The sequence below is a fragment of the Suncus etruscus genome, chromosome 7 (genome assembly GCF_024139225.1).
Source record: "Suncus etruscus isolate mSunEtr1 chromosome 7, mSunEtr1.pri.cur, whole genome shotgun sequence".
Taxonomy (NCBI): domain Eukaryota; kingdom Metazoa; phylum Chordata; class Mammalia; order Eulipotyphla; family Soricidae; genus Suncus; species Suncus etruscus.
Genome location: NC_064854.1, coordinates 13,738,936 through 13,765,793, shown reverse-complemented (window position 1 = coordinate 13,765,793; position 26,858 = coordinate 13,738,936). Strand labels below are relative to the sequence as shown.

Here is a 26,858-nt window from a genome sequence, read left to right as displayed (position 1 = left end):
GCAAGAAAAGGTGCCTTCAGCAGATTTGAGTCAAGTAGCTGAGAAAGAGGATTGTATACAATTCATCCAGAGTGACACCTCATGTTGTAGGGGTGTGCGCCATGGGGATAAGTTGAAGTCCACACAATCGTGCAGCAGGCAGCTAAGTGAAGCTATATAGAGGTTGGTGGAGCATACTAGGTGCCATGAGAAGTAGGTGAGGTTGTGAAAGGTGTAAAGATGCTTCCAAACTAATCATTGAACAGGGCCTCGGTGATGAACCTCAACTTCTGCTGCTCCTTAATTCAGGTGGCCAGCACCTGCCATGACTTTGTGCCCTGGTAATTCTGCATGTACTCCAATAACCCAGGGAGCATTTGCTGCCAGGTCAGCAAGTGCATATACTTCTCTGTGTTGATGATCTGGATCTTCCACTCCATCTCTGGTATAAAGGTGCCTATGTGTCAGTCATACCACAGCGTGAGGTCCGCCAGGTCACTGTAGAGACGGTCTCTGAAGTAAAGTACTTATAGGTCAAGCCATTCTGTAAGATGCAGGAAGTCAAACAAGTTTCCCTGCTGGTAGACGTTGCTCTTCTCCAGGCAGGTGATTTGGTCTCATTGCAGTGAGCCTTTCTCATCAAATTTCTGAGTCAGCTTTAGGAGGTTGGTGAAAAAGCTGGTCTTGTCTGCCTGGACAATGAACACATCAAAGAGCTGGCAGCCTCAGTCAGGGCCCACCATGCCCTTGTCCACAAAGCTGAACATAATGCTAGTGATGAGGAACAGCTGCTTCCTGTGGGTCACCAGGCATCTAAGGAGAGCAAAGGTCTCGTCTCCTTTTAGTATGTACTTCTCTATGTCCCACTTGATTCACTGGTACATGTTGCCATTCATATATACATCTTGAATGGCATCTGACACATCCTTGTAGAGATGTGCTTGTTCAAAAATCAGGTCATGGACCAGAAAGTGGTCCATCATGCAGAAGAGCAGGGCCATCTCTGGCATTGAAAATATGTCCATGAATTGCTTGATGGAGAGGTCCCTTCTATAGAAGCTGCTCATCTGGCACAGTGCGATGTGCTGTGTGCTCCTCTTCATCTGGCACAGGTTGGAGACCTTTGTAGGCAATGCTAAGTTGCCTTTTTTGGTTGTTTCTGTCACATCTTGTAATTAATGATAGTATATTGACATTTATTGTTTTAGAATAGTTTTCAGTTCATTGAAAAAAATCTTTTTCTGAAATACAATTTTAGATTTTTGCCATAATTGTGGGCAATTGCAGCTTGACACCCAGGATACATGGTTACTTGAGAATCACTGAATGCTGCCCTGGAGGTCCTGAGCAATGTTGGGTGATCTATAGATTTACATCTCTGCTAGATCTGGGTGGTATCAGATTCTCAGAAATCAAAGGTCAAAGCAAGGCTTTGACCCACTGACTGGGTGACTCGAGTCATCAGTAGTCTGCCATATACTCCAGCAGAAGTCAAATATAGAATTTCACATGTATAATATAAACATTTTTATTTAGTGACAATTTTCATCTTATTTCAATAACTATGCTGATACTAAAGTAACTTGACATTTTAGTGAAGTAACTTGATTCTTGATCATGCTGACATATTAGAAATTGAAGTGACTTGATTTCTTCTAACTGAGCTACTTCTGATATTTTAATCTTTTTGAGTTTTTTTGGGGGGGCCACACCCGTTTGATGCTCAGAGTCATTCCTGGCTAAGAGCTCAGAAATTGCCCCTGGCTTGGGGGGACCATATGGGACACTGGGGGATCGAACTGCGGTCCTTCCTTGGCTAGCGCTTGCAAAGCAGACACCTTACCTCTAGCACCACCTCACTGGCCCCATGATATTTCAATCTTTTTATTTGCTTTGTCTTTTAGCTGGAGCCTGACCAGCTGCTCTTTCTGTCTGTTCCTCTTACAGGTGTGGATATGTGGGTCAGCATATTTTTCTGAAGAATACTTTCCTGAAAAATTGACCTTTAGTAAATAGGTTGTTGATATTTTCAGCCTTAACTTTTATTTTTTGATATTGTTTATTTGGAAGCCATTCTGGTTGTGGTCAGGGCTTTCTTCTTCCTGGCTTTGCAATTAGGGATCACTCCATATGGGTTCACCTTCCAACTATCTTATCTCTCCAAGCCAGGTATTTTTCAACTTTTAAAACTTTTTTTCAGTATTTTATATGAAAAATGTTCAATGTACGAAGAAAAAATGGAGTGTATTTTTCAGTGGGTATTCATATACTCACTATCATACAACAAATATCTCATTTCATTGATTTTTCTAGCCCAGAGTTCTTTTAGCCATTATACATCCATTTATCACTCAAATTCTTTTGGCTTATCACTGATAGCAGTATGCTCTATTTTACTGTGGCCTTTACTAACCCAACTTGGGATCTTTGCTTAAATATTTTTATAATGGCACATCTAGCTCCTGGGTTTCTGATAGAAACACACACGAGGGCAATACCAATCAAACCTCTCCTAGAATGTGAGAATCACTATCCAAGGTCCCTACACACCACCTCCTGGAACCCACAGCCTCATGGGCAAACTCCCTCTGATGGGTTTTCAAAACAGATTTTACTATTTTACTTTAAATAAATTTTTTACTGTGCTTTAGATTTTAACATTAACAAAACAAATTTGTACTAAGAGACTATTATACTTCAGTAATTAGAACAAGTCTATCTTTGACAGTCCAAAAGGCTTTCACAACACACACACACACACACACACATTTGATTTACCTTCTTGGTAAACCAGGAATCTGGGATAGAATAATATGAAGATATGGTCTTTAACATAAAAACTTTCCATTCATAGAGGACTATCAATTGTGGGAAGCTCAGGGTTCCTCAAATCCTCACTGATGGCTAATTTGGGTGGCTGGTGTACAGGTTCTAATGTCATAGATGTATGTAGATGTTGGAATGCAATGAAGAAGGCCTTGTCTTCACTGGACATTCAGCTTGAATAATCAGTAGAAGAATTGCAGGAAGTGATAGAGGCACATTTCAAAGGGAGATGATGACGTGAATTAAAAAAAGAATAGGTGAGGCTGAGCACTAGCACACTGGTAGGGCATTTGCCTTGAAGGCAGCTGACCCACAACAGACTTCGGTTTGATCCCCAGCATCCCATACGGTCCCCCAAGAAAGGAGCAATTTCTAAGCGCATGGCCAGGAGTCACCCCTGAGCTTCACTTGGTGTAGACCCAAGACCAAAACAAACAAACAAACAAACAAACAAAAAAGAATAGAGTAGTGGTATTTAAACATCGGTGCAGTCTTGGGTGTGGTCTTGACCCACCAATGCTGCCACTGGCATCAACCCTGCCCAGAAGAACTTACTGGTTGCACACAAAACAGAGGTTAACTCACCTCTCCCAAGAAGAGTGGAGCCTTTTACATTTACATTTCTTATAGGTGCCATCTTGACCCACCAACTCTGCCACTGGGAACCACCTTGTCCATAAGAGATTGTGGAAGACACATCACCAGAGGTGATTTGAAACTGCCTATGAAGGACAGACCTATAGGAGCTCAGCACTTTGCTCTGCTTGGTGGCTGAGCATATCTCCTAGTCAATTAATCCCACCACAACCATACAAAACACTACACCACACTGAGAAAACAACGCAGTCTTCAATTATGCTTAGATAATGAAGATGGAGCTCTGATGACTCCAAATATGCCAGCCACCTATTTAACCTCTCAGATAAGAACTTTATTGATGAAATATGGAGATTCTTCATAGAACTCAAAGAAAGCATGGAATAAACTGAACAAACCATATATAAGAATCCAGAGGATATGAGAGTAAAAATAGAAACTCAAAACTGAAATAACAGGACTAAAAGACTTGGTAGGCAAAACTAAAACCTCACTGGAAAGCCTCTCCAACAGAGTAACAGCGGCTGACAACAGAATCAGTGAGTTGGAAGATGAGATGCATGACAACTTCATATAATGAAAGAAATTAAAAAAGAGCCTTAAAACAAACAGAGAATGAAAATAATTCTCAAAAATTGTGAACAATAGTAATAAAAGTCTTTGATAACTTCAACAAAACCAACAAAAGAATTATTGGAGTCCCAGAGATCCAGGAAAAAAAAATTGCCATTAGAATCAATAGTAGGATTGGAGAGATAAGATAGCAGTAGGAAGTTTGCCTTGTATGTGACTGAGCTAGAACAGATCTGGGTTCAATTCCTGGCATCCCATATACATAAATGGACATGAAAACTATTATGTTAAATGAAATGTCAGAGGGAGACAAATACAAAATAATGTCACTCATCTGTGGGATTTAAGAAAAATAAAAACATTACATTAATAATACTCAGAGACACTAGAGATGAAGGCTGAAAAGACTAGCACAGGATATGAAGCTTACCACAAAGAGTGATGAGTACAGTTAGACAAATAGCTACATTAAGAACTACATATCATGAAAATGTCATAGATGAGAGAAACAGAATACCTGTCTCAAAGACAGGCAGGGGATTGGGGGAAGAGGTAGATGAGAGGCATTGTTGGTGGGAATGCTGCACTGGTGAAGGGGGGTGATTTATTTTTATGACTGAAGCTCAAGTACAAACATATTTGTAATCATGGTGCTTAAATATATATAGATATATTATTTTAAAAAATATCCCGTTGATTCTACCCATATTAATGTTTATGGAGACAGTTCAGTGGGCACTATAGCAGCAGCTGTAACTCAACAGATAAGACGTAAGATATATTGTCATTCATTATTCAGGAAGAGGAGAAAGAGGTGTTTTCTGAGACAAGTAAGCATTTCTTGCAACACCATTGTTGCTGAGGCCACCCTTTCTCATTAGGTCATTGTGTTGCTGTGTTCTTACAATGGCCAGCTCTGAATTCCTTCTTTTGTCTTGTCAACCTGTCTATTTTAATGTCAACAATCTACAGAATAGTTTCTCCTCCAAATAGTTCTCTATATAGTCTCCACTAAACCATAATGAGACACTGTTAATTTCTTAATAGAAAGTTTAACTGAACTTTGACTATTATTATTACAATAAATTTATATACTTGGAGAACTCTGGCATCTTAATAACCCTAAGACTTTGGGTTACTGCTTAGATGCAGCATATATATTTTAGTGAGATTCTCTTTGATTTCTTCAACAAATCTCTTTTTTCAGTGTAGAAGACTTGAAAACATTTACTCTGATGAATTCATAAAGTCTGTTTGGAAATTTAATTTAGAATGATATATTCCAAATTCTTATGGACAATTTAAGGAACTACATGTGATTTTCATGCCTTTCACAATTGTATGCTGAGCATTTTACTTAAAAATTCTAGTACAGGGGAAAAAGAAACTATATAGGGAATAGTTTACTTACCTTGTCTTAGACTGACCCTGGTACTTAGGAGACCTTATTAGTGCCTGGATGACCTCTGAGCTCAGAGTCAGGAGTAAGCTGGCTAGTAGTACTGGTGTGGCAAAAACAGTGCTCCAAGATTTATAGTACATTCTAGTAAATTTTTGTACATCTAGTATATTGAACAAGAAGCAACATTAATTCTTCTCCAGTCTATGTTTTCTCAAATTTGTGCTCTGATTAGAGAATGCTACATAATATGGGTGATAATTGTCTTGCTCAGAATCTTGGGAGAAAATTGCTCAATTTTTCACTAATTATTCTGATATTAACTAAAGGTTTGTTGTGGTTACCTTCTATTAGTTTAGGAAGCCTTTTCTATTTATTATTGGGGCCCTATTTGGGATTACTGCAAGCTCTGCACATAGGACTCACTCCTGGCAATGTTCAGGGAACAATATTTATGTAAAGGTTTGTGCTGGAATTGGCTACATGCAAGCAAACACAGTACAATCTCTCTGTCCCAGAGTTTCTTCTATTTCTGATGTTCTGAAGTGTTAGAAGTTTTTATTTTCCTTTGTCATATTTTGTTATAGGGTTATACATATCATATTAAGTTATTTGAGAACTATACCAACATCTCTATTCAAAACAATGTTTTTCTTAAGTATGCAAAAATTATTCAGGATCAGAACATTTAGAGGACTATTATACAAACACATACTTGTATTATAATATGTTTATTATGATAATATCTGTAATTATATTATCTGATATATAATTATATAATGAAACACATGAACCATGTATTTATATTCATATATACGTAAGTAAATAAAACACATAGTTTGTATATTTACTTATATAGGATACAAGTATGTGTGTATAAATATATTTAAACACACATGTGTGTATCAAGTCTAAAACAAACACACACACAGATAATTCTACTGTGCAGCAAGAATAGAAGACAGAGTTTCTCCATTTACTCCACAGCCTGGTTCCCACCAGTACAAGTCAGGTTAGTTCCCTTCAAATGTAGAATTATGTATATTTTCTCATAGTAAAAATGAAGTTCCAGGGGCTGAAGAGATAGCATGAAGGTAAGGCCTTTGCCTTGCATGCAGAAGGACAGTGGTTCGATTCCTGGCATCCTATATGGTTCCCTGAGCCTGCCAGGAGTGATTTCTGAGCTTAGAGTCAGGTGTAACCCCTGTAGATCCAGGAGTAACCCCTGAGCGCCGCCAGGTGTGACCCAAAAACAAAACAAACAAGAAATATGAAGTTTCAGTGCAATAATAAAGAAGTTGTGGTACATATACACAATGATATACTACATAGTAGTAAGAAATGATCCAATCATACAATTTGCAGCAACTATGGATGGAACTAAAAAATATTATGTTAAATGAAGTAAGCCAGAAGAATAAGGATTTGATAGCACTTATATGTGGTATTTAGAATATATACTATATATACATATAATACTCCATGAAGAAACACCATAGTGGTAGATACTCCGAAAACTGTAGTGTGCCAAGTTATATCTAGGAGAAGTGATCAAATTAAGTGGAAGGAAGAAACACAAAGAAGCCTGCAACAAGGGAAACAGATGTGTATATCAAACAGGCGTTCAATCAACCTCTCACTACAAAGGCCTGTAATAATGTTCTAATGTTTTTATCTACAGAATCAGGTGCAGAATATGATAAAAAAGCCAGGGACTCCCACTGCATTGCTTACTATCAGTATGTTTTAATGCCTTAATTTTATTATGTATAAAATAACTCTTCAACTTCTTTGTCACTAGAGTTCTTGGAGATATAGGTTGGGCATATAATTTTGTAATTTGGTACTCTGTCATATTAGACTCCATATGCAGTGCTCATTATGACAATGTCTTGAGAAAATACTCTAATTTAGTCATTTCCTTTTGTTTATGCCTTCTATTATGACTTAAGTCTTATAACCATTGAGACCACTAAAATAGACAACTCCATACTATGTGTTACAGGTCCCACTCATTGAATATGATTTGGCAAATTACTATTATCTCTTTTTCTTTCTTTTTCTGTTTTCTGTTTTTTCTTTCTGTTTCCTTCTCTCTTCCTTTTTTTCAATTCAAGTTTTGTTACTATTATATCATAATGCCCACGATCAGTTTCTTTTCAGGAAAGGAACGTTGAAGCACAAGACATAGTGGATAATACTACATAGGGTAGACTCCTTTATAGTGCTCACTACCGTGCTGCTTAGTACTCTAGACATGAAAATTATATTCATCCTAAAATGCTTCATGCACTAACTAACCCTGAGAGCTTCATTTAGAAAAGTTCACCTTTACCATTGATGAAGTGCCTAGAAATTGAAAAATCCCCCCCCCCAAGGTGCCAGTGCAATTTGTTGTTTTTTCTTCTTTTTTTTTCTATTCTATTATTTATTTATTTTTCTTAATTCAATGCTTTCTTAAGCACTCCAACCCATCCCATAAGGGTCAGGACACTAACTATAACCTATAAATAGATTTCTACTGTCTGTCTATAAGTAAGCATCCGTTTGTATGCAGTGGACTCCTCTATGTTTGTCTAATCTAATGTAATCTAATGTAAATAATTCATGATTATATTGTATACAGCCCCTCTTATATATTATCCCACCTTGCTTCCCCTTATAGAACTCCTTCTAGTCTCTCAACCCCTCAATCCTGATTAGTTATCTCACCCTATTTAGCCCTTTTTACCCTCAGTTCTTAAATCATTAGGATTGGAGACCAATCCCCTGCCCCAATAAACTGCCACCCAGCTTCCAAAGTGAGAAGACACTCTCAGTCCCACATCTCTTGCCCTGGCAAGAAGCTGCAACCACCACTTCTGCTGACTCATTCTATGTGGCCCTTTTTTTTTCACACCTTCCTTAATGTGGACTGTGCCATGTTACTGGATTTAGCTCCAGAAGGACCCCTAGCTCAAGGACACTACCTGATCTTTTACTGCTGCAAAGCATTTCTCAAACTCATTAAGACCACAGTGTGGGACAAAAATGTGCCCTGGATCTCATCTAACCCCCCAAGACTATCTCAAAAGACTTAATGGGGATATCTATATTTTCTTTTCACTTCTTTCTTCTTTTAAATTTATATCTATATCTATATATATCTTCTAGACAGGAGCTCCTCCCTGCTTTCTTTTTTTTTTCTCAAGAGAATCATAGAACATGAATCATCTTGTTCTGCCTCATAAATTGAAGGAAAAAATTGGATGGTACCAGGGACAAGCAGTCTCATGAATATTGGGTGGAAACAAAAAATGATCAGACCTAAATACCCAAAGTCAACAATAGAATCAAGAGACTGAAACCACAACAAGCTATACACAAAAGTGACCCATTACACTAGCAGTCCAGGGGGCTAAGGATGGACATATGGAATGCATGCTCAGAATAGGGGCAGAAAGAGGTTAACACTGGTGGTGGGAATTGTCATAATTCATGTCACTATGTACTTTAAATATAGCTGTGAAAGACTGGTAATTCACTTTGGTCTTGATGAAAATTACAAAAAAAAATAAATAAGAAACTTGATAAACAGAGGGTAAACAATTACTACTCTACCCTTCACAAAAAAATTACAAAAACAAATATATAAGTGTCAAATTTATGAATCTCATTTTGCTGGCTCCAGCAGATTTCAGGCCTGTCTTCACAAGATCTGTGTCTCAAACTAGAGAGATACTGAGGATACTCATGATGGTGGCTACACAATACATCAAATTAAAGACAGTTGCTACCTTGGTGCCACAGTTTGAGGAGGGTCAGAGCTCAAGCCATAAATGTTCCTGAGTGAACAGGAAGAATACAGAGCACAGATATCACTGAGTTTCAGGTATAAGTTTTTAATTTTATCCCAAACTCTATTTGGAGATATACATGTGTAACAATGGATCATCTGAAGGATCAGTATATTGCAACTGTGTAGATGCTGCCACATTAGGGTTCACTGGGGAAAGTTCCCAGAGCTTAAGGGCTGCCCATAGGGGTAGTTGGGTAGGTGGGGTTGTATTCACTCCTGTGGCTTCACTGATATATTAAGAAAATTTCAGTAAATCAGAACAAAAGATATGTGGCTTAATGGGAAAAAATAGCTTTGTAATATAGAAGTTTCTTAGAGACTTAAATGGTTAAAGGAAGTTATACGTCTTTGAAGCACTGAGTCACAGAGAGTTGTAAGAGGAAGCAAAAACAGACCAAAGGGATGAGCTGAGAAGGTTCACATTATTAATCAATACAAGTATGTGCGTTGTATGAAACAGAACAGTGTTCCTTTTCCTGAATTTGTGCACAAAATTAAGACTAGAGCTAGGAAAGAAGGTCCAATAACAAGTTAAAAGAAACATTTATTAACTCAATTTTATTTTATGGTTTTGACATTAAGATGAGAAAGTTCAGAGATATTTATATGAAACATATATAAATATATATATATTTATGTGTTTAAAATGAACGAGCAAATAAAATCAGAGGTTTTGTAAAGATTGCAAAGATAGGGACTGACTCTAAGGAAAAAATACCCTAAGAATTTAAGAGATAGGAGAAAGAGAAGTAATGCAGTGAGGTGGAAGATTTATTTGGGTTATGAATTAAAATGGGAGCAGAACAAGCAAGGAAATAAGTAGAGCAATGTGGTTGGATGGATGAGTGATTTGATAAACACGATTTAAAACTATTTTTCAGTTCATAGACAATAGGTTCTTAAGCTTGTGATTCAAAATCAATTCTAGTTGTGGTCTCTTAGAAAACAAAGAGAGACACATATTCTAAAAACAGTAGAGGGATGCCATGGTTGGGGAAGGACTTCTTCAGAAGCTTCTTCAATTCTATATTACATGCTATTTGTCTGACTCAGACACTACTGCTTCATGGATATAAATTTATCCAAGCAAAACCAATTTGGAAGCAGGCTTCCAAGTTCTTTGTATATTTGATTCAATTATAGTAAGTATAACTGGTATTTACTAGATATTCAGAGTATGCTATGAATGCATAGTTTATTGTCTGCCATATCAACTAGGGATATTTCTGTGTGAGAGGTCAGGAAACTAGTTCTTTCTTTTTTTTTTTTTTTAATTTTTTTTTTATTTAAACACCTTGATTACATACATGATTGTGTTTGGGTTTCAGTCATATAAGGAACACCACCCATCACCAGTGCAACATTCCCATCACCCAAGTCCCAAATCTCCCTCCTCCCCCCCAAACCCCCGCCTGTACCCTAAACAGGCTCTACATTTCCCTCATACATTCTCAATATTAGGACAGTTCAAAATGTAGTTATTTCTCTAACTAAACTCATCACTCTTTGTGGTGAGCTTCCTGAGGTGAGCTGGAACTTCCAGCTCTTTTCTCTTTTGTGTCTGAAAATTATTATTACAAGGGTGTCTTTCATTTTTCTTAAAACCCATAGATGAGTGAGACCATTCTGCGTTTTTCTCTCTCTCTCTGACTTATTTCACTCAGCATAATAGATTCCATGTACATCCATGTATAGGAAAATTTCATGACTTCATCTCTCCTGACAGCTGCATAATATTCCATTGTGTATATGTACCACAGTTTCTTTAGCCATTCGTCTGTTGAAGGGCATCTTGGTTGTTTCCAGAGTCTTGCTATGGTAAATAGAGCTGCAATGAATATAGGTGTAAGGAAGGGGTTTTTGTATTGTATTTTTGTGTTCCTAGGGTATATTCCTAGGAGTGGTATAGCTGGATCGTATGGGAGCTCGATTTCCAGTTTTTGGAGGAATCTCCATATCGCTTTCCATAAAGGTTGAACTAGACAGCATTCCCACCAGCAGTGGATAAGAGTTCCTTTCTCTCCACATCCCCGCCAACACTGTTTATTCTCATTCTTTGTGATGTGTGCCATTCTCTGGGGTGTGAGGTGGTATCTCATCGTTGTTTTGATTTGCATCTCCCTGATGATTAGTGATGTGGAACATTTTTTCATGTGTCTTTTGGCCATGCGTATTTCTTCTTTGTCAAAGTGTCTGTTCATTTCTTCTCCCCATTTTTTGATGGGGTTAGATGTTTTTTTCTTGTAAAGTTCTGTCAGTGCCTTGTATATTTTGGAGATTAGCCCCTTATCTGATGGGTATTGGGTGAATAGTTTCTCCCACTCAGTGGGTGGCTCTTGTATCCTGGGCACTATTTCCTTTGAGGTGCAGAAGCTTCTCAGCTTAATATATTCCCATCTGTTAATCTCTGCTTTCACTTGCTTGGAGAGTGCAGTTTCCTCCTTGAAGATGCCTGTAATGTCCTGGAGTGTTTTGCCTATGTGCTGTTCTATATATCTTATGGTTTTGGGGCTGATATCGAGGTCTTTAATCCATTTGGATTTTACCTTTGTACATGATGTTAGCTGGGGGTCTAAGTTTAATTTTTTGCAAGTGGCTATCCAATTGTGCCAACACCACTTGTTGAAGAGGCTTTCCCTGCTCCATTTAGGATTTCCTGCTCCTTTATCAAAAATTAGATGGTTGTATCTCTGGGGAACATTTTCTGAGTATTCAAGCCTATTCCACTGATCTGAGGACCTATCCTTATTCCAATACCATGCTGTTTTGATAATTGTTGCTTTGTAGTACAGTTTAAAGTTGGGAAAAGTAATTCCTCCCATATTCTTTTTCCCAATGATTGCTTTAGCTATTCGAGGGTGTTTATTGTTCCAAATGAATTTCAAAAGTGTCTGATCCACTTCTTTGAAGAATGTCATGGGTATCTTTAGAGGGATGGCATTAAATCTGTATAATGCCTTGGGGAGTATTGACATTTTGATGATGTTAATCCTGCCAATCCATGAGCAGGGTATGTGTTTCCATTTCCGTGTGTCCTCTCTTATTTCTTGGAGCAGAGTTTTATAGTTTTCTTTGTATAGGTCCTTCACATATTTAGTCAAGTTGATTCCAAGATATTTGAGTTTGTGTGGTACTATTGTGAATGGGGTTGTTTTCTTAATGTCCATTTCATCCTTATTACTATTGGTATATAGAAAGGCCATTGATTTTTGTGTGTTAATTTTGTAGCCTGCCACCTTGCTATATGAGTCTATTGTTTCTAGAAGCTTTTTGATAGAGTCTTTAGGGTTTTCTAAGTAGAGTATCATGTCATCTGCAAACAGTGAGAGCTTGACTTCTTCCTTTCCTATCTGGATTCCCTTGATATCCTTTTCTTGCCTAATCGCTATAGCAAGTACTTCCAGTGCTATGTTGAATAGGAGTGGTGAGAGAGTACAGCCTTGTCTTGTGCCAGAATTTAGAGGGAAGGCTTTCAGTTTTTCTCCATTGAGGATAATATTTGCCACTGGCTTGTGGTAGATGGCCTTCACTATATTGAGAAAGGTTCCCTCCATTCCCATCTTGCTGAGAGTTTTGATCAAGAATGGGTGTTGGACCTTATCAAATGCTTTCTCTGCATCTATTGATATGATCATGTGGTTTTTATTTTTCTTGTTATTGATGTTGTGTATTATGTTGATAGATTTACGGATGTTAAACCAGCCTTGCATTCCTGGGATGAAACCTACTTGATCGTAGTGGATGATCTTCTTAACGAGGCATTGAATCCTATTTGCCAGGATTTTGTTGAGGATCTTTGCATCTGCATTCATCAGTGATATTGGTCTGTAATTTTCTTTTTTGGTAGCGTCTCTGTCTGGTTTAGGTATCAAGGTGATGTTGGCTTCATAAAAGCTATTTGGAAGTGTTTCTGTTTGTTCAATTTCATGAAAGAGTCTTGCCAAGATTGGCAGTAGTTCCTCTTGGAAAGTTTGATAGAATTCATTAGTAAATCCATCTGGACCTGGGCTTTTGTTTTTCGGCAGACATTTGATTACTGTTTTAATTTCATCAATGGTGATGGGGGTGTTTAGATATGCTACATCCTCTTCCTTCAACCGTGGAAGATTATAAGAGTCCAAGAATTTATCCATTTCTTCCAGGTTCTCATTTTTAGTGGCGTAGAGTTTTTCAAAGTAGTTTCTGATTACCCTTTGAATCTCTGTCATATCAGTAGTGATCTCTCCTTTTTCATTCCTGATACGAGTTATCAAGTTTCTCTCTCTCTCTTTCTTTGTTAGGTTTGCCAGTGGTCTATCAATCTTGTTTATTTTTTCAAAGAACCAACTTCTGCTTTCGTTGATCTTTCGGATTGTTTTTTGAGTTTCCACTTCGTTGATTTCTGCTCTCAGCTTTGTTATTTCCTTCTGTCTTCCTATTCTTGGGTCCTTTTGTTGAGCATTTTCTAGTTCTATTAGCTGTGTCATTAAGCTACTCAGGTAAGCTCCTTCTTCCTTCCTGATGTGTGCTTGCAAAGCTATAAATTTTCCTCTCAGTACTGCTTTTGCTGTGTCCCATAAGTTCTGAGAGTTTGTGTCTTTATTGTCATTTGTTTCCAGGAACCTTTTGATTTCCTCCTTGATTTCATCTCGGACCCACTGGTTATTGAGCATGAGGCTGTTTAACTTCCAGGTGTTAAAGTGTTTCTTCTGAGTCCCTTTGGAGTTCACAAATGATTTCAGAGCCTTGTGGTCAGCGAAGGTAGTCTGCAAAATTTCTATCCTCTTGATCTTATGGAGGTATGTTTTATGTGCCAGCATGTAGTCTATCCTGGAGAATGTCCCATGTACATTGGAGAAGAATGTGTATCCAGGTTTCTGGGGATGGAGTGTCCTATATATATCCACTAGGCCTCTTTCTTCCATTTCTCTCCTCAGGTCTAGTATATTCTTGTTGGGTTTCAGTCTGGTTGACCTGTCCAGTGTTGACAAAGCCGTGTTAAGGTCCCCCACAATTATTGTGTTGTTGTTGATATTATTTTTCAGATTTGTCAACAGTTGTATTAAATATTTTGCTGGCCCCTCATTCGGTGCATATATGTTTAGGAGAGTGAATTCTTCCTGCTCTACGTACCCCTTGATTAATATAAAATGTCCGTCTTTGTCCCTTACAACCTTCCTTTGTATAAAGTTTGCATTATCTGATATTAGTATGGCCACTCCAGCTTTTTTATGGGTGTTGTTTGCTTGGATAACTTTTCTCCAGCCTTTTATTTTGAGTCTATGTTTGTTCTGACTATTCAGGTGCGTTTCTTGTAGGCAGCAGAAGGTTGGATTGAGTTTTTTGATCCATTTAGCCACTCTGTGTCTCTTAACTGGTGCATTTAGTCCATTGACGTTGAGAGAAAGAATTGTCCTGGGATTTAACGCCATCTTTATTTCAAAATTTGGTGTGTCTTTTGGGTAGTCTTGTCTTAGATTAGGTCTTTCAGTTTTTCTCTTAAGACTGGTTTTGTGTCTGTGAAGTTTCTGAGCTGTTTTTTGTCTGTGAAACCATGTATTCTTCCATCAAACCGGAAAGTGAGTTTTGCTGGGTATAGTATTCTGGGTGAAGCATTCATTTCATTCAGTCTTGTCACAATATCCCACCACTGCTTTCTGGCATTGAGCGTTTCTGGTGACAGGTCTGCTGTAAATCTCAGGGAAGCTTGCTTGAACATGATTTCCCCTTTTGATCTTGCTGTTTTCAGAATTCTGTCTCTATCTGTGGGATTTGTCATTGTGACTAGGATGTGTCTTGGGGTGGTTTTTCTGGGGTCTCTTTTGGTTGGTACTCTTCGGGCATGCAGGATTTGATCACATATATTCTTTAGCTCTGGAAGTTTCTCTTTAATGATGTTCTTGACCATTGATTCTTCCTGGAAATTTTCTTCCTGGGTCTCTGGGACTCCAATGATTCTTAAGTTGTTTCTGTTGATCTTATCATAGACTTCTATTTTCGTCTGTTCCCATTCTTTGACTAATTTTTCCATTGTCTGCTCATTTGCTTTAAGTTTTTTGTCCAATCTCTCCTGCTGTATGGAATTGTTATGTATCTCATCTTCCACAGCACCAAGTCTATTCTCAGCTTCTGATACCCTGTCCCAGAGCTTATCCATTTTGTCATTCACTTCGTTTCCTGACTTTTTCAGTCCTGTTAGTTGACATGTTATTTCAGTTTGGAGTTTTGTCATTTCTGCCTTCATATTTTCTTGGTTCTTATTAGTGTTCTGTTCAACTCGATCCATGGTTTCTTGGAGTCTGTTGAGCACCTTCCATATTGCTAGTCTAAAGTCCTTATCTGAGAGGTTGATTAGTTGTTCAGTCATTATCTGGTCCTCAGAATTGTCATCTTCATTCTCTATGTCTGATGCTGGCCTGCGTTGTTTCCCCATTGTCACACTTGTATTGTGGGTTTTTCTACGTGTTGTGGTGGTATTCATTGTCTATATGATGTAGGCAGCACACTCCTCTGGCTCCTCCCTTTCTGGATGGGCTGACTTGCCTCTATGGGAGGGGAGTCCTCCGTGGATGAAGCCTCACACTGGGTCAAATCTTGGGCCTGAGCATGCAACAGAGAAGACAGTCCAGAGAGAAATGTTTGCTTCTGTGATATAGCGCCGTTCTTAGTGTGATTTTTCCTTCTTGTTGCAATGGAGTTCTTTCCTTAGAAAGAGTGCACGGCCGCTTAGCGAAGCGGAGCAGCCGTGCTCCTCTGAGCCTCTTTTTGCCCCACTCACAAGAGTTTCACGCAAGAGGACAGTAGACAGACATAGACAGGTCACACTCACAGTCTTTCACAGCTGAGCCCCACTGGGCCGGTGTACTTTCGCGGATTTTCCCCGCCTGGTGTCACACACAGGGAGCCAGCTTTTGCAAAGGTTAGCCGGTTTTTATGCTCTGAAGTCCCTCCCTGAAAATGGCGTCTGGGCGAGCGAGGTTTCTGGAGGCTCTTTTTGCCCCACTCGCAAGAGTTTCACGCAAGAGGACAGTAGACAGACATAGACAGGTCACACTCACAGTCTTTCACAGCTGAGCCCCACTGGGCCGGTGTACTTTCGCGGATTTTCCCCGCCTGGTGTCACACACAGGGAGCCAGCTTTTGCAAAGGTTAGCCGGTTTTTATGCTCTGAAGTCCCTCCCTGAAAATGGCGTCTGGGCGAGCGAGGTTTCTGGAGGCTCTTTTTGCCCCACTCGCAAGAGTTTCACGCAAGAGGACAGTAGACAGACATAGACAGGTCACACTCACAGTCTTTCACAGCTGAGCCCCACTGGGCCGGTGTCGAAACTAGTTCTTTCTAAGGCCATTGTGAGAAGGCTTAAGAATCCAGGACTTATTTATCTTTTTTTTCTCATGTTGTTCCCAGACCTGGTAACACTGACTTCAGCACTTTTAAGTGGCAAAGTCAGCTATATTGTGCCATTTTTCAGGATGTAAAATGAAAGATAGGAGCAAAGAAGGACAAGACAGATCCATAAAGAGGAGGTGGACGGACAGCCTTTGTCTCTGGAAGGTGCTATCCCAGCTGTCTTATCTCTCACAGTCTGAGCTTAGATGCCAGCAGGTGGGAGTTCCTCTTTCAGGTCACAAGTTGCTCTTGCCTCCTTACAGGCTGGCAGCCAAATCCAGGTTTAAAATCTCCCACTCAACCGGGGTTGGGTTGTGAGTTAAACTGATGAAGCAATAGAAAGGTGTTAACTACATGTGTGTCAATCTTAGTTTTTAGATGACAAAAAAGCCGTGCAAGAGAGCTGGTGTCAAATTTTACTCTCAATAACAATAGAAAGAAATACAAATGGCCAAAAGGCACATGAAAAATGTTCCACATCACTAATCATCAGGGAGATGTAAATCAAAACAACTATGAGGTTCCACCTTACACCACAGAGATTAGCATACATCACAAAGAATGAGAACAAGCAGTGTTGGCGGGGACGTGGTGAGAAAGGAACTCTTATCCACTGCTGGTGGGAATGCCAACTAGTTCAACCTTTCTGTAGAGCGATATGGAGGTTCTCCAAAAACTGGAAAGTCAGCTCCATACGATCCAGCTATACTACTAGAAATATACCCTAGGAACACAAAAATACAATACAAAAATCCCTTCCTTACACCTATATTTATTGCAACACTATTTACCATAGCAAGACTCTGGAAACAACCAAGATGCCCTTCAACAGATGAATGGCTAAAGAAACTGTGGTACATATACACAATGGAATATTATGCAGCTGTCTGGAGATATGAAGTCATGAAATTTTCCTATACATGGATGTACATGGAATCTATTATGCTGAGTGAAATGAGTCAGAGAGAGAAAGACGGAGAATGGTCTCACTCATCTATGGGTTTTAAGAAAAATGAAAGACATTTCTCAACAATTTTCAGAGACAAAGAGAGGAGGCTGGACGTTACAGCCCACCTCATGAACCTCACCACAAAGAGTGATGAGTTTAGTTAGAGAAATAACTGCATTGCGAACTATCCCAACAATGAGAATGTATGAGGAAAATAGAAAGCCTGTCTAGAATACAGGTGGGGGAGGGGAGGGGCTGAAGGATATTTGGGACACTGGTGGTGGGAATGTTGCACTGGTGATGGGGGGTATCATCTTATATGACTGAAACCCAACCACAATTATGTTTGTAACCAAGGTGTTTAATAAAAAAATATTACCATATTTTCCAGCGTATAAGACAACTTTGAAACAAAAAAAAAGTCAACCGAAAATCGGGGGTCGTCTTATACACCGAGTATATCCCAAAAAATGTTTCAATATGCCACTAAACAAAACAGTACTCAGGAGATCTGGGGGGCACTTCTGGCAAAACCCAGTTTACCATGTTGGTGGTTCAGTGCTAGGGTCCGAGGATGGGGTGTTGTTTGGTTCATGTAGTGGAGGAGATTAACTGACGCCAGCAGGGAATTGCCAGAAATGGTGCCTATGATAAGGGACCAATCACTGCAAGGCTGCTCAGACCGCCTCTCTAACTCAGCCAATCCAAGCAGGCTTTTTATGCATGCAAATTAGTCAATGTTTTGGACCCGAATCTACACTGTAAAAAGCCTGCTCAGACTGGCCAGAGTCAGAGAGGAAGTCTATTAGAGTAGAACCTTTGAACCTTTGCTTGTGATTGGCTCACTGTTGTACATACAGTTGCAGCACAGGAACGTTCTGTCTGATACAGCGAATATAGGCCTAAACCTATGTTTTAACTGCAAAATTAGGGGGTCGTCTTATACGCCCAGTAGTCTTATATGCTGGAAAATACGGTGATATAAAAACTTAAAAATTTTTTTTACCTCAAATACACAGATTTAGAAGAACAGTCCTTCCCATGCTTAGGCTACTAAACTACTCTACAGGACACAGGAATGTTAGTGGCTGTTCTAAAACTTTGAAAATAAGAGGTTTATATTAGAATACTGGTGAAAGAGGAAGATTAACATGAAAGAATTATACTTAAAGTATCATTCGTAACATCATGAATATTATGTTTGGTACAAAACAAATTTAAAATATATACCTAATAAGGTACTTAACCTTGTGTTCCCAACTTAAAAATTTTATTGTAAAGAATTAAGAAAAGGAAGGTTTTCTGTTAAACATCTTCCATGATTTTTCAATCACTGAGTATTATTGGACAGTAATGCAACAATATTTAGTGGAATGAAAAAGTAATAAAAACATAAATGTAGTATTTAAGTATATTTACAAGTATCTACATCTCAGTGGTAACCCCTTCCTTTGATATGTAAAATCCCACTGGAAATTTACTTTTGTGTTTTCTCTAGACTTGCCCCTCCTGGCATGCAAATTTGGTCTGAATAAAAATAGAGCAGTTCTAGCTTGGGGCTCAGGCAGAGGAAGGAAGAGGCAGAGAGGCCAAGAAGTGAAAAATCGGGGGTAGGGGAAAAAAAAAAAAAGAAGTGAAAAATCTACTGACTCCTATGACTCTTTCCTGATTGCTTGGTATTATTTTTCAGCTGCTACCTGCTTCATCAGAGGCCCAAAGCATTGGAAAGATCATGTTTGAGGTGATCTCACCACTTGTGGATTTTTATTTTCCAAAGGTGAAGAAAAGTAGAATAAAACTTTTGTAAATTTTCTCATTTTTTGTTTTGTTTAAAACAGAACTGTAATGCTAATTAATAACACCAAACAAAGGTGTTCCCCTAACTTCCTCTTCCCTTTAAACTCTTCCTCTGATATGTAAAAAGTCCACTGCATAGTTACTTTTGTGTTTCTCTTGACTTGCCCCTCCTGGTATGGGATTTGGTTTGAATAAAAAAGGGCAGTTCTGACTTGGGACTCTGGGAGAGGGAGCAGGAGGCAAAATTGCCATGAAGTGAAAATCAGAAGGCTCTGCATCTCTGCACTTCCTGAGGAGGCTGCACAGGGCTAGTGAGACACAACTGTCTCAGCACCTCTTTTCTCTCTCATTATTGTTTATTGAATTACTAAGTTGTTCGTGATTGTTCATGATTGAGCTTTAGGTATACAATGTTTAATCACTCTTTCCTTCACCAAAGTTCACTTCCCTTCACCAAAATCTCAGCTTATTTCCTAACCCCAGCATGCCTCAAAGGCAGAATTTTCCCTTTTTTCCCCATCAGAAACTAACAGTGTTTATCTATACTGTTTCTGAAATGGTATCATGCCTGTCACTTTACCTCCTTTCAGCTCCCAGGTCTTATCCAGAGTGATCACTTCCTCTTACAATTATCATAGTGGTCCCTTTCCATTCTTTGTTGCCCTCCCTACTGTGGCAAGTTCCCTACCAAGGATAGGTTCTCCAGATCTTTTCTCTTATTGTCTTATTCTCTTATAATGTTCCTTATGTCCTTCAAATAAGTGTGATCATTCTATGCCTGGTATATCCCTCTTACTCATTTCACTCTCTCCATTTTAGCAAATTTCATAACTTCATCTTTTCTAATGGCTACTTAAGATTCCATTGGTAGATATGCCATAGCTTTTTAATACACTGTTCTGTTCTTGGGTACTTGGAATGTTTTCAGATTTTTATTATTATGAACAGTGTTGCCATGAATGTAGAAGTACAGAGGACTTTTCTGTATTGTATTTTTTGAGCCCTTGGATATTTTCTCAGGAGTGAAATGTCTTTGGTGTATGGAAGCCAAATCTCTATTTCTTTAGGAATGTCTAAGATTTGACTAGTTGGTATTCCCTGTGACATTATAGTAATGTGGTAGTATGTCTGTCATCCTGCATGTAGGGAAAATTCCATGATTTTTCTGGTTGTGGTTCCCTGTATCACAGTTTTCCCTTAGTACAGCAGGCAGCACCACACCTCCTGCTATAAGCCTTTAAAAATCATGGTTTTATTGACAAAATAGTAGATTGTCAGAGCAAGTGAACAAAAACACCTATAACATTATATTAGTTTTAGATATAAAGCATGCTGATTTAATCTGCCTACATATCACAAAATGATCATCCTGGTACATCTGGTTAATACCCATCAACTCAGAGAGTTGCAATTACCGTATTTTCCGGTGTATAAGACTAGTGGGCGTAGAAGACGACCCCCTAATTTTGCAGTTAAAACATAGGTTTAGGCCTATATTCGCTGTATCAGACAGAACGTTCCTGTGCTGCAACTGTATGTACCACAATGAGCCAATCACAACAAGCAAAGGTTCAAAGGTTCTGCTCTAATAGACTTCCTCTCTGACTCTGGCCAATCTGAGCAGGTTTTTTACAGTGTAGATTCGGGTCCAAAACATCGTCTAATTTGCATGCATAAAAAGCCTACTTGGATTGGCTGAGTTAGAGAGGTGGTCTGAGCAGCCTTGCAGTGATTGGTCCCTTATCATAGGCACCTTTTCTGGCAATCTTCCCCACTACATGAACCAAACAACACCCCATCCTCGGACCCTAGCACTGAACCACACCAACACGGTTAGCTGGGTTTTGCCAGAAGTGGCCCCCAGATCTCCTGTGTACTGTTTGGGAGCCCCAAGAAAGAGATTTGGAAACTCTGTGGCCTAATTTTTTTTTGTTTTGTTTAGCGGCATATTGAAACGTTTTTGGGGTTATACTTGGCATATAAGACGATCCCCGATTTTCGGTTGACTTTTTTTTTGTTTCAAAAGTCGTCTTATACTTTGGAAAATACGGTAATATTCTTAGTGGAGATTTTATTTTTGGTTTTCAGGCCATACCTGGTGATGTTCAGAGATTGCTCCTGGCTTGGGGAGATCATACGGGACTCCAGGGGATCAAACTGCGGTCTGTCCTAGGCTAGCACAGGCAAGGCAGATAGATGCCTTATCACTTGTGCCACCTCTCTGGTCTCCTTAGTGGAGATTTTTTTAATTTTGCTTTACTTTATTTAAAGAGCATGCAATACATAGCATACTTGACAGATCTAATCAGAATACATGTCTTTTTCAGTAAATGAAAGAGAAGTTATTTAAAAAAGAAAAGAAATAGAAAAAGAAGGAAAAAGTATATAACATGATAATTTATGAATATTATTATATTTCTAATTAGCTCATTAAGTCATCAGTAAAAGGATTATTAAGCTTTTCTTGCTATTTGACCATTCTGTTATTTCATTTGTTCCTGAACATTAAGTAGCTTCAGAGAAACATTGGCATCTACATTGTTGTTTCCTATGGAATTGACAGTATTAAACAAAAATGAAGTTGTCCAGCAATTGTGGTTCAGAAAATCTAAACATTCTTACTAATACTGTGACTTTTGTGAAGGCTTCTTTCAGCTGCCAGGGCTTCCAAAATATAAGAATGCAGGAGTAGGGTGCCCACATTTTTTAAAATGTCCTAGTGATATCTTTCCAAAGTCTGGCATATCAGGAGTTTTGACAGTTTTGGTGTTTTTGCAGAGACTAATAAAAAAGTGGAGAAGAAGGGTCATTGTCAAAGTGGCTATTGTGGGGGATAAGTGCAGCAGGTATGGTTGCCCATAGAGGCTCAACTTGGCCCACTCTCCTTCCAAGAGTAGCAGCATTTAGCAACATGGTGGATGTACCCATGATTCTTCACGACTTAGTTTACCTCAAGAACATAGTGACTCTATTGAGCTGGCAGGGTTCAGACATAGTGACCATAGTGAAAATTTTTAAGAAATGCTTTCTTTTTTTTTGGGGGGGGGTCACACCTGGCAGCGCTCAGGGGTTACTACTGGCTTTGTGCAGTTTTTTAGATATTTTGTATATTTTGTATCAGGATTTATTTTACATAATATATTTATCTGTCATAACAAAAACACTGTTAAACCATCACTATTAAAATGAGCTTAACATTAATATTTCATGCTTCTTACATTATAAGTATTGTGAAAATAATAATGACATATCAATTTACATAGAATTATCTCAAGATAGCTTACACTACAAAGCAAATTTTCTCTGATGTTCTGGGGACATTTTCCTTTCTTTAGTTGTAGAAGAATCTTCATATAAAACATAAAATCAAAAAAGAGACTTTTATTTACTTTCAAAGATCATTGATTTTTCTTTTACCTTCTCATTAAGAAAATTAACATGACATCTTTCTGACAAGGGATTCAGGGCTAAAATACATTAATATTTTAGTAAAGATAATAGAATTTTTGGCATGATGAATAAAAACACATGCCTATCAAATTCAGACACTTGTTTCAGTTTGTGAACTGAGCATGTGCTTATCTGAGAAGAACCAAAATGGTTTTATTTATACTCAACCAATTCTGTGAAAATCAAAGTTCTCACTTCCAGCATTTACTAACATCAGAGTATCACCTTTGTTGGCCAATGACTCCCAGTTAAAGACTATGCCCACCATCTATGCCTTTACTTTCTGGTATGATATCTGCAGAGACAATGAATTTATATAAATCTCTAGACTCCAGAATGTTGGTGTTCCAGTGTCTAATGCTCATCTTGAAAATGAATTCTACCAAGCTTTATTGTTCATGACATTTCCGTTTGCTCTTCATCTAGGTCTCAGGATAAAGAATTTATTTGTATTTTAGATGTCTAGATAATAATTTATAGATACATAGTAGCAAATATATGGTCATTATAGAGTGGGCTATAAGGACTAATTTTCTTGTGATTTTTTCTTATAAAACTGTAATTTTGGGGCTGGAGAGATAGCATGGAGGTAAGGCGTTTGCCTTTCATGCAAGAGGTCATCGGTTCAAATCCCAGCGTCCCATATGGTCCCCCGTGCCTGCCAGGAGCAATTTCTGAGCATGGAGCCAGGAGTAACCCCTGAGCACTGCCGGGTGTGACCCAAAAACCACAAAAAAAAAAAAAAAACAAAAAAACTGTAATTTTATTGTTTAAAATGTTATTGAACCAAATACAATAGCTGATGTATTTGTGGTAATTACTATTCAGACACCCAGATGATGTATGCATAAAATATACATATTTCTGTGTTTTACTATTTTATGTAAAATAGTTATACTTACATAGGACTTAAAATTAAATGGAATCAAGGCCTAAGATTGAGAGCTAAGATTGTTTACTGGCAAGTTAGAGCAGGTGGCTTTTAGACAGGCATGGGACTTAAATCAGCGAGTGAGAGGAGTGAAAATAAAGGTTGCAAGGTGCCCATGGTATCCAAAATCTTGACAGAAAGGCTATGGCCTCTTACTCTATAAATGTTTGGCTCCCAGTTTCTGGGTTTAGAAATTCAACATTCGTTTCAAGAGCTAAAACAGAGCTACAGGGGCCAGAGTGGTGGTGCAAGCCACAAGGCATCTGCCTTGTGTGTGCTAACCTAGGACTGACCACTGTTTGATTCCCTCGTGTCTCAGATAGTCCCCCAAGCCAGGAGTGATTTCTTAACACATAGCCAGGAGTAACCCCTGAGAGTCACCGGGTGTGGACTCCCTCAAAAAAGAAAAATAAATAAAATAGCTGCAGGTATTCATTGCATTCCCTATGTATGCTTTAGAAGGAAGTGGCTTCTTCTGCCTGGTGCTTTACATTTCTCATAGCAGTTGACTTGGTCTAAATTTCCATCTTCACATGGCCATCTCCTCTACTTGCTGCCTTGAAAGATTGTGTTTGCATGCAGTTCCAAGCAAATAAGCCTTATTTTCAAGGTAAATAAATTAATCACATCTGAAAATGTTCCTTTCACATGTGGCAACATCTACAGAGAATAAGTTTATATCTATTTGGGGAAGGCCTTTATTTATTTATTTTATTACGAGTCAACTGTTCTTTTTTTTTAAAGGCAGCTCTGTATGAAGGCTCTCTCACATACAAAGAAAACCCCCTTTTCTATTCATTCATTCTATCCATATTCATTTTCTATTCATATTCATTTCTATTCATTCTATTCTATTCATATGGATTGCAAGAATTTGATTCTGAGGTTTTATTCTTATTCATATGGCTTGTAACTGGTTATTTGAGTTTCTTTTTGACATCAGTGCTTAAGCCATTCTTTTCATCCTTTAGTCTGGAGATGACCTCAAAAGTTCCTTACACCTCATTTACTATGAGTAGACTTTAGGTACTTCCTTAAACCCTGTGTCCTCTGGGCAGACCCTGGGTTCTTCCTAAAAGTTTCTGTCTGCAGGAAATATCTCAAATTTTCTTTACACTTCATGTCCTTTGGACAGACCCCAGACCTTCCTAGACCCCTCAGACTCTATCCTCAGACCTCAGATACATTCCTTACTTCCTGTGTGTGACCTGGTAGCATTACTGGCAAAGTGTCTGGGACATTTCCTCAATTGTTAAGGACTTTTTATAGGAAGTGACCACTAGCTTTGCAGTTCTTTCAAGAGCACCTGGACAGAGCTGAGCAACACACACAACAGACACTTTTGATCTTTCTGCTTTCAACCCTGTAACAGATTATTGGCTCCAAGATTATTGGAGTGATTCACTCAGAATCTGAACCACTCCACCACTGGTCCTCTACAACATGTGGCAATTTGAAAGGAAACTTAATATGCATTACAAATGCCAGTAGCCATGGGCAACCTTCTCTGTATGCACCCCAAAGGGCTAGGTGCTGGCTTGATTTGCCTTTGGACTGAGCTTTTGAGTATTTGGGTTCCTGACTTGGACACAGGCCTGCCTCAGGCCTCCTGGCCATCATCAGATGCTTGTAAGAAGCTTGCCTTTGAGCTTCCTAAAAGACTTTTTACTTGATGAATATAGATTTTATTTTGGAAATTTGAAAAATTTTTAAAAACTATGTTGATAAATTATTGTCCAATGTGAATGTTTTTAATCCATATGTTCTCAATAGAACTAAAAGAACCAATGTTAAATGCCATGTATATTTTACTACAAGAACAAAAGGTTAAGTTTTAGCACTTATTAAAATTACATCAGGCAAAAATATTGTTTATTATATAGTATTTAGAATATTGGATTTTGATAGTTGCTGTGATCTGGAAGCATTTTGAATACATGTGAAATTATAACTCTAAACATATATACAGTCATGTTAACCAGGTTACCTTAATTAAAGAACTACAAATATATATAAAAAATATGCCACCTGGACCCTAGATTTTAGGAATGCAGAAATCAACCTGATTCTTTCATTAACTTCTCCGTGTTCCTCTCAGCAAAGCCCTTCTTCTCCCTTAACCTCAGATTTCAAATAAGCAAGAATGGTTCATTGGTTCTCCAAGTTCCTGTTCTTCCTTGAACACATTTTATGCTTACTTTTTCCACTCTGGAGGAGCCTGTGCTCTCTTAAACATGAATTTCTTCTCTGTCCCTCATATCTTTAAAATTAAATTCTGCTCAATAAAAACCATTTTGGTTAACTCCACCCCCAAACCAGAAAAACTCTGTGAATAACCACCACCAGCTCACAGAGGAGCACAGAAGCATGGATTGTGCCTCTTCAGGAATAGATTCTTGGACTTGAGACCATCCTGCTGAGCCTGGCCATGGTGCAGGCATCTGTCAGTTCCATGGGCCAACACTTTCCAGTGCCTTCTACAAGTCTGAGAGAGACACCTGCAAAATGAGAAAACAGGAAATGACTACAACTCTACTGCCCCACTTTTTGTGCTTTTATCAAGCTACTGTGTGGACATTGGGGTTAGAATAATCCTGGGATGCCAGCCACAGGGCCTGTCTGAGAATTTGCAATGATTTTCTGACTTTCCTTGGGCCTCTTTCTCTCTCATGATAGAAGGCTGTTGAGAATAAAATACTAGTTTTAATACACTAAAATATGGGTGATCGACAGGTGCTCAAGAACTGCTAGCTGTCTTGCTAGCATGATTGCAGTGCCATTCTCTAGAGATTAGTATGATTCCTTGGAGACTATCATTGGTGCAAGACAGTGAAAGTGGCATAAAAATGAGTTAAATCATCCTTTGGCTCATGAAAGCTTTTATAGTTCTTTTACATTATCATCAGATCTTTCTCACTTTGAGGTTTGTTACTTGACACATACATCACCCTCAGTATATTTCCATACTATTTCCTCATGAGTATTCTGCCCCATATAATTGTGTAACAAATGTATATTTATTGATAACCTACCAACCTAAGACAGCCAGTGAAGTGAGCAGTTGTGCCAGGAAGTTTTTCGGTGTAGAATCTTTTCCACTTGTTCTAAGTGTAACCATTTCGGGAATGACAGCCAATGAGATGACAAACTGGG

The 26,858-nt window shown here is 38.5% G+C and overlaps 1 pseudogene; it reads right to left on the bottom strand.

Annotated features, from left to right (window-relative positions):
* Window positions 1-30: 30 nt before the first annotated feature.
* LOC126014189 (5'-nucleotidase domain-containing protein 2-like) lies at window positions 31-26,823 on the bottom strand (annotated as a pseudogene).
* Window positions 26,824-26,858: the final 35 nt, after the last annotated feature.